The sequence below is a fragment of the Trachurus trachurus genome, assembly GCF_905171665.1.
Source record: "Trachurus trachurus genome assembly, chromosome: 6".
Taxonomy (NCBI): Eukaryota; Metazoa; Chordata; class Actinopteri; order Carangiformes; family Carangidae; genus Trachurus; species Trachurus trachurus.
Genome location: NC_139897.1, coordinates 6,425,625 through 6,438,884, shown reverse-complemented (window position 1 = coordinate 6,438,884; position 13,260 = coordinate 6,425,625). Strand labels below are relative to the sequence as shown.

Below are 13,260 nucleotides of genomic sequence, written 5' to 3'. Positions count from 1 at the left end.
TAACTACACAGAGATGGTAATGTTGGCCAAGTAGCAATACTGACTACAAATACTGAACTAAACTTGACCTTCTCCGTCTTTTCACTTTCTCCCATTTATCCAAGAACACATTGTACTTTCAGTAACACTTTATAATATGTGCACACTATTAAGCATTGGTTAAGCATTAATGAATACTGAATTCATCATTTATAACAATGAATATTCATTAGTATGTAGTTTATAAATACAGTTAGTGCTTATCAATGATGAGTAAAACAAACTGTGTTTATGAACTACATACTATTAATGAGTATTCATGTGTTATGCTGAATTCAGTATTTAAAGCTTAACTAATGCTTAATAGTAAGCAGTGTACTTATTATAAAGTGTTACCGTGCTTTCTAAATCACACCCTGTGAGTGATCCTCATCAATCAGTACTGTATCTCCACCTCTCTAACTGAAATAACACCTTTTGGGTCTAACGGAGGACACAGCATCGGCCAAAATTGAACTTTCCCACTCTGCTTTTATTCTGCACTGTGGTGGCCCGGGCCATCGGCTCTGTCTCCGATGTTGCTCCCATAAGTAAATGATAGTGCCACCAGTTTTGCAGACATTTAGACCTTGAGGAAAAAGTGTCTGTGAACAGCTGATCTAAATACAGAGCTTGGTCATCTCAGATGGATTCAGTGGGGTTTCTGTTGAATTTGTTATCAGCAAGTGCAAAGGCTTTGTTTTTTAAGAAAAACCATGACAGATGGCTGGAAGAACAAAGAATTTCATTTTTTTTTACCAGCGACGTGAAGGTTGGAGCAACCACCATAGATTACACTGTTGCTACACGCGTACACAGCACAGCTGCCAACAGGCATGAGTTATGTACAGTAAACAGAGGCTTGTGTTAGAGGATGCATGTTGCCACGACATCCCCTCAGGCCCAGTGCGGTGTGTGGAGTGGCTGCCGTCAGTGAATGATTTCTCAGGGATGCACAGTGTGTTTTCCCAATACGGCAATTTTGTCACCACATGTTAAAACCATTGCCACATATGAGGCATGAGTATTTTGGCGCGACATAACCCGTGTTTATGTTGAATGTGTATTCTTAGGTTGAAGCATATATGCCATGTGTAGGTAGGCATGACTTCACGGGTCAGATGGAACAATTTTCTGTTTGACTGAGAAAAAGAAGCAGAGCAGTGACAGAACGAAGAAGGAATCTGGGAGACAAAGTCAAAGCAGGAAGCTTGTTCCTCCTTCATCACCTCAGATAAGGTTCTTATGAGCAATATCATATACTGTGCCTCTCATTCAGAGCCGGACAAAAATAATACTATTAGTAATTGCTTTTACATGACACTTAATGCACTTACAGTACCTAATAACCATGTACTTTATTCATTGACGTAACTGTAAAGGCTGTAGAATAAATAACATAGGTCCTAGAAATGTCCATCAACGAAAATGATCAGCTGTCGGTTTAATATCTCAACATGCTCAACACAGTGTCTACTTATTGTAGGTGGTGATGGTTTGTTTGTGGTAAACACAGCAAAAATTTCAAACCAAACGAATATTTCTTTGTTTCTTGTTAAAATTCCAAACGTGGACTTGAGATAGAGTCTGGTCTCAGGTGAAGAATGTTCTGGCTCCTTCTAATCTAATAAAGCCTTCACTCTGTGCCACTGCCAGGTTCAAACTGAGCCGTTCAGTTGACTGACAGCATAGGAGTTGCCTGTGATTGATTTTTTTTTTCCTGTGATCAACAGTGTATGGGTTATTACAGTACTGTATATTATAGGAGATAAAAGAAAACGCATTGTACTGACTAAGAGTTGTTTCAAAGTAACACGTTCTTATGGGAAATGTAGTAGTTTTTGTCTAAAATTATAAGTTCCAAAGAAATAATGCTCAAATAAACAATAGATACTCTGTTACCACCTTACCACAGCTCTTTTTTGTATTGCTAGCTGCCAGGTGTGTGTATGTATGTGTGGTGTAGGGCGTTTCTGGAAAAAGGTCTTAGTGTTCAGTGAATCTACTCTGTTTAAAGAAAGATTTAAGCACTAATTCCCACATCTGACTAAATCCAAGCCTGCGCCACTTCATAACCATTACTGTTCTGTTCTGGTTTGAGTCATACATTACAGTTGTATGATTCAAATGTCATTTCCATAGCAAAAGTAAACTTATATGAAACTCAATTCTTAACAAAATCATGAACATTAATGGGTTTTTATCTATTTTATCCGCTTGGAATAGAAAAGAACCCAAATTGAGAAGAAAGAGAGACTTTAGTTTCAAATTCAGATCCCCGGAGACTTCCCTTCATCACTACCAGCAGCTACCAACATTTTCCAGTGAAACCACAACTATCCATCTTCACGTTAGTGCCTCAACAATGAAACCAAAGCGTACAAACTGTGGAAAAATGTAATGGACGCATAAGTTGGAGCTGGAACATTGGAGTGCTGTTTAAGTTGTTACACAGAGTTCCCGGGTTTTCCATGCTCGACACTGTTTATTTTGGGCCGAAAACGGCGGGTCGAGAGTAAGAGAGTGGGGATGGAGGACGGGAAAGAGAGGTGTTGGTGGGAGGGAAAGTGCTCCTTATACTTTCTCCTGAATGGGAGCTGAGCTGGAGGAAATTGTGCCTGGGTGGACTGGGTGGAGCAGGGCTGGCCTCCTCAACGGTAGCCTGGTGGAAAACGCTTGTGTGAATGGCGGGAGAACTGTGGGCTGACTCAGCCAGCGGGGCCGAAGAGGAATGTATGTGTGGTGTATGTGTGTGTGTGTCATGACTTCTAATAAGTGCATGGGTGTTTATGTTTGCACCATGTACTTCTGTCTGTGGGTGTGTGCGCTGGAATGGTTTAGAGTAACGCAGCGTGATGGAAGGGTTTGAGAGCGAGCATCTGGATAAAGCGTTTATCTGGGCCGAAATTCAGCGGGGTTGAGTGAGCGAGGTGTCTCCAGGGGAGTGGGGGGTAGGGGTGAAGTGGTGGAGAGGGAAGGGGAAGGAGAGGAGGTGGGGGGGAGGGGGGGGTCAGTCTGAGCTGGAGAAGGTCAGTCTGGTGGAGTGTGCCTTCAGCTGGTTCTCATTATGGGGCTAATGTGACGCTCTGATCGCAAACATAAAATGACTTTGCAGGCCCGGGTTGAAGCCGGATATGGGTTTTTTTGGGAGGCCCCCTTCACTGCAGCTTCTGTATCACAGTTTCCCTTCTTGGAGCCTGGAAAGACCGGGGGCCTCATTTATAGAAAGGCCTCCCTATTGGATTTTAACCATAGTAAAAATGTGTAGTAATGAGGTTCAAGGCTGATGTCAATACAGTTGTCCTGGCTCCTGTTAGATTAATGTGAGGTCTTAGTGAGGCGAGAAATATCACATGGTTCTAATGGTTTATTTGATTTTGTTAGTTTTTTTTGTGCGGAATTTGAAACTGGAGAATTCTGGTCATTTTTGACCCCTAAATCGTTTTCCTGATGGTCACCCAGTGTTGGGGGGAGCAAAAAACGTGACTAAAATTGATGCAGGCATGGCGAGACAGCGCTAGGGATAGCGACAACACTAACCCATGGGGACAATTCTTTCAACCACAACAAACACTCAAAAAACAATCAAATATCTCTGGTACATGACTCGAATCCTTACGAGACACCACTGAACTCATATAGTGTACAGTATAAACAATATAAACTTTGTGTTTTTGCATGTAGTCACTCACCTCAGATAGCCGAACCCTGAAACGTCCTGGATAGACATTACTATCCGATCGCAGAGCGCCTGCTCTCCCCGCCACAGAAACAAACACTTTTTCCTTGTTGTGATGATTTCTTTACAAAAATAAATGGTTGAGCAGTGCAGTGGTAATGTCCATAATATCTCCGACCGTTTATTACCATAGATATTTGATTGTGTTTGCTGTGGTTGAAAGAATTGCCCCCATTGGTTAGCGTTGTCACTATCCCTAGTGCCGGGTAGCCAAGGTGTAACTCTGGTTTGCCTGCATCAATTTTAGTCGCGTATTTTGCTCCCCCCAACACTGGTTGACCATCAGGAAAACGATTTAGGGGTCAAAAATTACCGGAATTCTCCTTTTAACATGGAATTAGTGCTGGGATGAGTTGGGATCAACTACCAACCCCTAGAACCATTTTTTGTTAAATGGCCTCACATAGCTTCGCTTTTCTTCGGACTCACATAGCTCTTTTCTGTCCAGACAAATCAAATTACCTCCACTTTACCCATTCACACACGCAATTGGCAGTGGAGCTAGTCTGAGGCTTGGCCATTGGGAGTAACTGGGTTTGGTATCTTGCTTATTGAACTAAAGCTGAGATTAATGGACAAAACAAATCATTTGTTAGGAAAAAAACATTTGCCAAAGTAAAGTGCCAAATCAAGTATAGTTTTGGCATCTGTACCAAAGGTCATGAATGGAATGAGCACTAGCACTGATGTATCTACAGTATATACATGTGTTTATAGTATAAATAACAATACCCAGGCCTCTACAAATTCTTTTACACTTGTAATAATTGGACCCTAGTGAGAACTATAGATAAAAAAAAATAGAGATAAAACAAAAACACAGAGACTCTGTGAATTTATTAGATGTGCCTGGGAAGTATGTGCACCCCCTTCAGCAGACAAGCCAACTTAAACCGATTCCCTATCAAGTGATCCCGTGCCCCAGACCCCAGCTGAGGGAGGTTTCTCAGGGTCCAAGTCTTAAATCTCCTCCGTCGTGCTGGCGTTAAGTGGAATGATTTATGACAGCGCGCGCTGCTCCTCAGCAAAGTGTTTTCCAACCCACTGCAAAGCCAATGTCATGCTGATAATTAGCGGTGGAGTGACGGATGCCCGCGCTCGTCTGTGACTCCAGTCATGGGCAGAGCTGAATGGAGCTATTGATATGTCAGAAATGACTGTTCGTGGCGAATGAATGAGGCCGAAAGGAATCAGGATGAGAGCAAACATGCACACATACCAAGTGTGTCATGGTGGAAATAATGACACTAAATCATAGTGCTGTTAAGTGCTCTCTGCTCAGTCACTGTTAGAATAATGACAGCGCTAATAACGCTTCAGGCACTCTCAGTAGTGTGCCAATCGTATGTATGTTGGAAATGTTAAAGCCCAGAGAATAACTGAGGACAAAAACCTCAAGAGCACAGTTTGCTCATATTAAGTGAAGTACCAGAGAATGAAGAGGAGTGTCTGAGGCATGATACAGGGACAGCGGCCACATCAAGAATGTGCGAGCTGGAAAGCCTCAGATACACAGATTATGAAGAACTCCACTGATCATGTGTCTTTTTCGACCATCAAATATTTGTACTCTCTTCAGTACAGTTGAAGAAACAGCTCAGCATAATGGGAAATACATCTAACTGAATTCTTGCCAAGACTAAAAGCCGGTGCCAGGAGGAGTTCAGCTTATGTAGCTCGCTCCACTGTCAGGAGTTAAAGCGCTTAACTCCATGTAGAAGCCCAACTTGTTGAACACGCTTTTGAACTTGTATTGGACACAGCCAGGTGGTTGCTTTCTTGCTTCCAGTCCTTGTGCAAAGTTAAGCTAACTGCCCTCTGGGTCTAGCTCCATATTCTACACACAGCTGGTCCTCTCATCTCATTCTTAATTAGAAAGCGCATGTATTTACACAACATTTTCAAGTTTAACTGTAAGTTATTGTCGTATGATGGATTGGAATATACACACACATATATTCATTTATTTTTTTCTTGTTCGTATTCGTATTATTCATTAATCATACTCTATTACAAATACTGCTTTCTTTTTGCTGCTATTTATTATCTGTGCCATACATTTCCTTGCTGTTGTCTGTTGCTGCAACCTTGTGAATGTCCCCACTGAGATGAATAAAGGATTATCTTATCTTTGTTTTGTGGATGGCTATAGTTGATTTGATTAGAAAATGAAATGAATAGAATATAATAGAATAGAATATTTATTGCCTACCATGGGGTGGAAAATTTCCTTCTGCTCACTATGCAACACAAAATGACATTAATTACTATTAAGAACAAGATCTAAAAACCACAATAACAGTGCATTGGATAAAATAAGTTAAAATAACAGTGAGGTTAGGGAAAAGAGGTAGAGCAGTTCCACAAATGTCTCTGAGTTGGTCAGTTATTTAAGTTGAGAAATTGTTAGCTAATAGACCCTATTGTTGATCAATGGACGAAAACGTGTCCCCTGAAACTTTAAGTATAAACCACTTAAGCAGTGCTAATCTTATTCATTATGTTTGATTTGTTGCTGTCAATATGTTGCTAAATGCGAAACTTTGGATGCTGATAGCAACAGGAGTGAGGATGGTGATTGTTGCTATGTGAACCATTGTGTTTTACATATGTATTTGATATAAGAGAATAAAATAATTATCATCAGATTATGTTTGTAGTCAGAGAACAGTGGGTTCACCTGCCAGTGCTAGACATTGTCCTTACTGTAAATAGTCATGCAGGAGGATGCATGAAGAAATCCTCTCACTGCACTGCATCATAGAAATGTGAGATGACAATGATAGCAATACATTTTGTTAAAGCCAGACCTTTAAAGAGGCATGATGGTATCGCACTTCAAACCGGTGGTCTAAAATAACCAACATTAAAATAATTTACTTTCATCACCCGTGCTAATCAGTGGATATAACAGCAGGACACAAAACCTCTACACTCTCTGACTTTGTGTTGACATTGTAAATAATGGAGACTTAAGTGGCTGTGCTTAACTGCGAGCTAATTTCCGGCAGCTCTTATACCTTGGACCATCAGTGCTGTGGAACAGAGCCAAAGCAGTCCAGGCAGTGGGGCATTAAATGATGTGTTCTCAGTTTGTTCTCTCACCTTAAAGTTTATTTTTAAAAGGAAGTACATAGGAGAATAAAAAAATCCTCTATCGACCTTTAATTAAGGATACGTCTGTTGTAAAAGAGCAGGAGCAGAGGACGCTCTCTGTTTTAGCAAGATGAGAAGTGTGTCATGGTGAAAGTCTTAGTCTCGACAGTGTGTACGTGACTTCAGTGGCTGTTTGACTCCTCGTACTTTCTCTCTTTCCGTCCTCCTCCCTCGACACTCTCTTCTGCCCACTTTTCACATGGTGAGTTTTCACACTGGAATTCATTACGGGTATGTTAAAATGTCCTTCAGCCTCGGTCTGTAAACAGCGGCGCTCTGGCTGAGGGGAAACAGAGAAAGTCACAGCTAAATGTGTAAACAATCACTTGTTAGAAAGCCGTTTTCTTGAGGTACATGAGCATGAATGGGTGTGTGCGAGGGGAGAGGAGGGGTATAGGTTGGAATAATCTGAGGAGTAGAGGGGGTGAGTCCCTCTGATGTCACGGGGAGATTATTTTAACAGGACCCACCCACCGGGACGTTGGCGGTTGATGGCTTCCGTAGCCCGGCTGGGCCGACAGAGGCGTGCTTTGTATGGACCAGTCATAAACTACAGCAGAGCCCTGAGTCACTACAATGCTTCTGTTCAGGCCCGTGTTTGTCTTACAATTTTGTTAGGTGAGTGAGATCATCAGTCCAAAGTCATTATGACCAGTGGGTCTCGTAGTCGAGTGCGATGAGCCAACAAACTGTGAATTTGTCGCACGCCTTTTTTTTTGGCTGGCAGTCTGAGTTAAAGCAAAGATGTTTACCTTGTAGCTGAAGCCTGACTTGAGAAATTGAGAATGTCCCATTGTATACTTTTTTTGAAGTAGCACAATACGTCTTTCTTTGGTTTCCCACTTGCTGTGAAATACGTTACAGCGAGGTTAACACGAAGCTGAAATGCAGCCAAAGTTTGATGGAAACATTTTCTCTGGCAACTGTTTAAGAGAGCGTAGAGAGGCCGTAAAGAAGAGTTCACGGAGAGTTTCCCAAGTATAAAACAAGCCTGATCCATGTCTTTCCAATGATTTGATTGGATGTTGTGAGGCTTAAACTACACTCCCTATAACCTGATCCTTTCTGATTTCCTGCTCTGCCTCGTCTCAATCCAGTCTGTCTGTCACTTATTCTACAAATGTCATTAGTCCTGCAGTACAGCCAAAGTCCCTTTCCTTTTTTCTATATCCCTCTAAAAAAGTCGCCTTTTATTATTTTATATGGAAACCCAGCCTTTCAGAACATTAACAACACAAACCCAGACAACACTGAGTTGTTCACATGCTGCTTTCCCTCCCTTTTCTCACAGGTCCATTTTCCTAAGCTGAAATTACATTACACTCCCATTCTTCTTTCACAAGGAAAGGTCATAATTTTTCGCCGCTGCCTCCGCCCCTTGTCTGTTGTGTAAGTGTTGAGTTTTAACAGAGAGAGACTGAACCTGAAAAGTTTTAATTATTGCAGGGAGGCGGCCTCACGCTGTGGCTCCACAAGCCTGTTTTTTTTTTTTAACTAAGGTATTGTAGCTCTTTGCTCCGGCTGACATTGGAGCAACTGAGAGGGATGCAGAGGTGGATAGCGATTTTTTGAAAGGGGACTAAAATGATGCTGTGTTTTTGCTTTCACTGGTCTGAGAAATGGCTCCATAAAGCCCGTAAAAGTGTGTCCCTGGTGACTTCTGAAAAGTCAGTGGGGGGAAGAGGGGAGGGGGGGGGGCGTCCTTATAAAGCAGCGCTGTCAGGGTATGCAGAGTTGTAGCTCCGCTGTCTGCTGTTTAACAGTATTTTTCTCCTACACACTGCCCCTTTACAAAGTCTGGTCTGTAAACATGTTGCAGCAACATGGTCACTTCCTTTATGAGCAGCTAGTGTGCAGTCATTAGTGTGGGAAAATCATTTGTTGGGAAAAAAAAAAAAAAGTTTCCCTAAAGGTATGTGGGCATTTTCATCCATCTGATACACCATACAGCTGAAAACAAACAAAAACTATAGTGGCAAGTGTTTATCCCTGAATGGTTTCCCTGTAATTATCAATGAGCATTTGATTGACACATCCACCTGCATCACAAAAATACACCGGGGACTGTGTTGCCTAGATATTGTTACTATTCATTTATTTTGCTAATTATGTGCATAGATTATTTTTAGTGACAGTTTCTTTTTTTCTTTCAGAGCAGGGTAGTCAGGAGGAGGCGGGTGGGGTGAATGGCGCAAAGCGAGGGCCTCCTGACTGCATGTGTGGTTGGGTTTCGCCTATAAAAGCGCAGCGTATTTCTGTCTTGTAATTGACTTTTTTCAAAATTTCACCAGAACTTATATTTACCAAGTGCTCTGAACTCCTAGACATAACAATAAAAAATAAAAAAAAAAATACAACCATAACTCATGCTCAAGTTGCTTCAGTCAGATTTTTGCAACGCAACATGGAAATTGTAGGGAAAACAAGAAACACTTATCATTTCTTTGTTTTGCATACACTCAGAAGAAGACAAAATTTTAGATGTTGAATTTGACATAATGCAATATAATATTATAATATTTCAGGTATAATCACACGTGTGTGTGTATTTTTGTTGTGTGCCGTTTGTGAGTAGGCCTGATCTCTAGAGACAGGTGCTGCAGAAAGCTCCAACACTGACAAACCACAATAACTTGAATGTATTTGGAACACATAAAATATGTCTATATATGTTTATAACCTAAATAGCCACAAATAATTACTTACAGAATTTGAATTTTGGATTTAGTTGAGAATCCTGTTTTTGATTGATTGATCAGATTGCTTGTTGTGTCCAGCAAACTGTCCTAAAACCTAAGGTTTTTTTTTATGTTTGTGACAATGACAGTGACATCTTCCTGAGTTTCTGTTGTTTAAACCGTAATGCCATGTGTGGTCTCCACCTTTTGTCCTGTTCAATGAGCATGGAATGACAGAAAAGCAGTAAGTTGTCAAATTAGAAACTATTATATATTGATGTATATATTGTTGATCAATTTTCTGACAGTCAGGCAGCCCATTCCTGATGCTCAGCCACCGCTATATACTGACAATGTCCTGATAATCCACAGAGAAGCTTTGTTCAGACATAACTGGAAAAAATAATGTTTGTCACAGGCACAAGAGCTATTGACCCTTGTGAGGGATGTAATTGCTCATCGTGGTAATGACCGTGTTGGCATATGGCAAACGCTGTTACACCCTTACAGGCTCTCCAGTTCTATCTATGGTTAACAACACCCTATCCTTCATATAATTATATCCAGGAGCCATTGTGCCCTGTTGTAGTAGACACAGCCCAGCATAGGAAATGAATGGCCGACATAACCACTATTTACCGTAAGAGTTAAGCTAACCATGGTTTAACCATGGGTTATGAAAGTAGGTGGTTTGTTTGGGGCCGTGTTACCATGGTGAAATTGTAGAGGAGAAACACATGCTGGGTATCCTTGCTACTGAATAACATTTGTAATAGGAAAACAGTGTTATTTGAGAGACATTTGGACTGTTGAGAATTTCCTCAAGTGAAAAAGTTCAATAGAAGGAGTGAAAAATCAGCATTGTTAAAGGTTCATATCTGTGTGTCCCACGCATCTTCACACGCACTTAAAATACGACTGAAGTGACTCTGACTCATCAGCGCAGACGAGTCACAGGACACGACGCGAACTGAATGTCTCCAATCTTCCTGCACTTGTGGTCAGCGTGTCTCTCTTCCCCATAGATTTTCCGGACATGTGTTGCTAGATCGAGACCAAAAGAGGACAGAGAAGGAGGAGGAGGAGGAAAGGGAAAGAGAGACAACAGAGTAATTCATTCGGTGGTCCGTGAAAGAGAAGGAAGACTCCGTTTCCTCCGAGCATTATAAATACAAACGCAGTCAGTCATCAAATTATAGCCATCTGCACTGGCCTGTGACCAGGATTCTGCCTGATGCACAATAAAGTAGTGTGAGGAGGGGCGTGGCCGCTGTAGGGTATCAGAGACCGTCCTCTTAGATGGTTAAACCAACTCACACGGGCCCACATCAACCGCGGCAGCAGCCTCGCAGCACCAGAGATGACTCTTTACAGATAATGATGCCTTGTCAGCAAAATCACCTCAGCTAGATCCCATCTCCAGCCAGCCCCTGGGACATGGGGAATATAGCGGAGTGCAGTATTGCAGTAGATAACAGGCAACTTGCGAGTTGCAGTCTTGTTGTCAAAAGCCCTTCATAATCATGTGTTGTTGTTCTTTTTTTTTTCATCATGTAGGTCTGATTCCCTCTGTGCAAACTTGTTAGATGCTGTGACTGCAGAGGCAGTTTAAGCAAGGGTGCAGAGACAATAGAAGTGTCAATGAGTGGGGCATTTGTACAGATAGCATACTGAAAATGTGCTTTTCCTACACGAAGCCTATTCTACACAGAGCTTTACACAGCTTAGCCGGGGAACTAATGAATTCCAGGTCCAGGTACACAGCAGAGAGTAAAGCTATTGTGTATGTCATTAGAAAATGTGCTCCTTTTTCCTGAAGGCAACAGCAGCAGGCTGAATTTGAACCAGAAAATCCCCAGGCAGAATTGTCTTGGCATCGCTCTCTCCTTCAGCTTTTTATCCCCATGCTCAGTGAACAATCCAACAAAAGCTTGGGTTTAAGAACCATGGAGCTCATTGCGATTTTCTTTGTTAATGCAATTGCCTGTAAGAAAAGATTCTGTTCCCCCATTTTTCAGTTTCAGCCTGAAGGCCCCAGAGCAATTAGCAGTAGTCTTTCATTTGGAATACCTTAGCCTTAGCAGAAACTCTCTGAACTGTACCATAACCGCCCAGAGCACAGTCAGCAACAACTTGCGACAATAGCCTCCGAAAAGTGACATTTGGAAAATGAATGATGTGTAACTGTGATAATTTTGCTGGATTCAGTAACATAAATAATATTTGCATGCATATTTTGCAAGGGATGGCAGTGCTTTAGTTTTGCTAGCTTAACATCCACACATATGGATTACAAAGTGAAGCATGTGATGTTGTCAAAACCAGTTTTCCTGTGATGTTTATTCCTCAAAGCCACCTACATGGGGTTTGTGTGGCTGCAGGAGACCGGTGCTGCACAGCTGTGTATTATTGAAAGTCTGTGTGTACTTGGCCCGGTGCTGAGACCGTTCATCACCGATTTTGTTCATGACAGAGCAGCCTTGGAACCAAAAGCAATCGCCTCTTAGGTAAATCACAAAAGCATGGGCGTGATGATAAAAGCTCCGCTTTCCCGCTTGCTGACATCAAAATGATCGTCTCTGTCCAACGTCTCCAGCGTCGGTAGCAGCTCTGGGGAGGAAGGGTTCATTTACAGGATGAGAAAGCAGAGGACAAACGTACCCATCAGTGTTTGAAAGTTTGGCAGCATGGCATTAATGCAGACGCAACACAGACGCAGACACAGACACACAAACTGCCCTTTAAAGGCACAGACAGTTGCTCTCACATGGACACCTTCAAACAGACTCTTGAGAAAATACTTTTTCCATTTATAGTTAGGAATATCAATGTTTAGCATCTGTTTTCTTTTTCTTAGTCTCTTCTATTTTCTGACTCAGTCGTGTCTAAGAGTTTTTTTTTTTTTAGATCTCTGCCCCCTGGCATCCAGCCCTCCGTCCTGCTCAGCTACTGGATGCTGCTGTTGATTCTGGGGGAATGTTTTGGCCTCCGTGATCTCATAAGAATGTTCTAACTTTGACACAGCAATGCCTCTCTTTGCTTCAATATTCCAAATGCTCCAAAGCATTAGCATTCTTCACTCCTCGTTCTGTTTCCCAATGAGTGTCTGGGTCTTGAAATGTCACCCCAAAGATGCTGAATGGATTGCTAATGGAAAGCCCCCTTACTATATCTCCTGGCAGAGGCCATGGAAAACCCATGCTGAGGAAACAGGGTCTTGGAGGTGGTCCAGTTTAATCTCAGAGCATATGCACTGAGAAATAATTGACTTCCTCCGTGGTTTACATTTTGTCGAGGGTCCCGGACAGCACAGTCGAAGGCAGGTGGCTGAATTTGCATATCACTGGAAATGAGACAGCTCAAGCCTGGGAAATCCTGCAGCCTCAAGACTGTATATGCCTGGAAAAACCTCCACAGGAGTAATGCCTGATGTCTCAGTGAGAGAATCCCTTTGAGGCCAGAGGAGCTCCTCTTAACCGAGAAGCAGCTGGACGACACCTGATAATACAGAAATAAGTCCTGAGAAAGTTGCACTGTAATGAGAATCAGAAAAATGCTCAGCTAATTGGTTTCCCTAAACATCCATGTTTTAGCTGAGCTGCCTGTCAGCAGTTGTAGGATGAGTATATAACGTTGTAAGCAGGTGTCTTTTGGTGTTATCCCAAGGCA

The 13,260-nt window shown here is 42.1% G+C and overlaps 1 protein-coding gene across 1 annotated transcript in view; it reads left to right on the top strand.

Annotated features, from left to right (window-relative positions):
* cspg4 (chondroitin sulfate proteoglycan 4) overlaps positions 1–13,260 on the top strand; it is a gene marked incomplete at its 3' end in the record, with an annotated part of 77,235 nt that overhangs the window by 33,383 nt on the left and 30,592 nt on the right. The gene's annotated exons all lie outside the window — the stretch shown is intronic.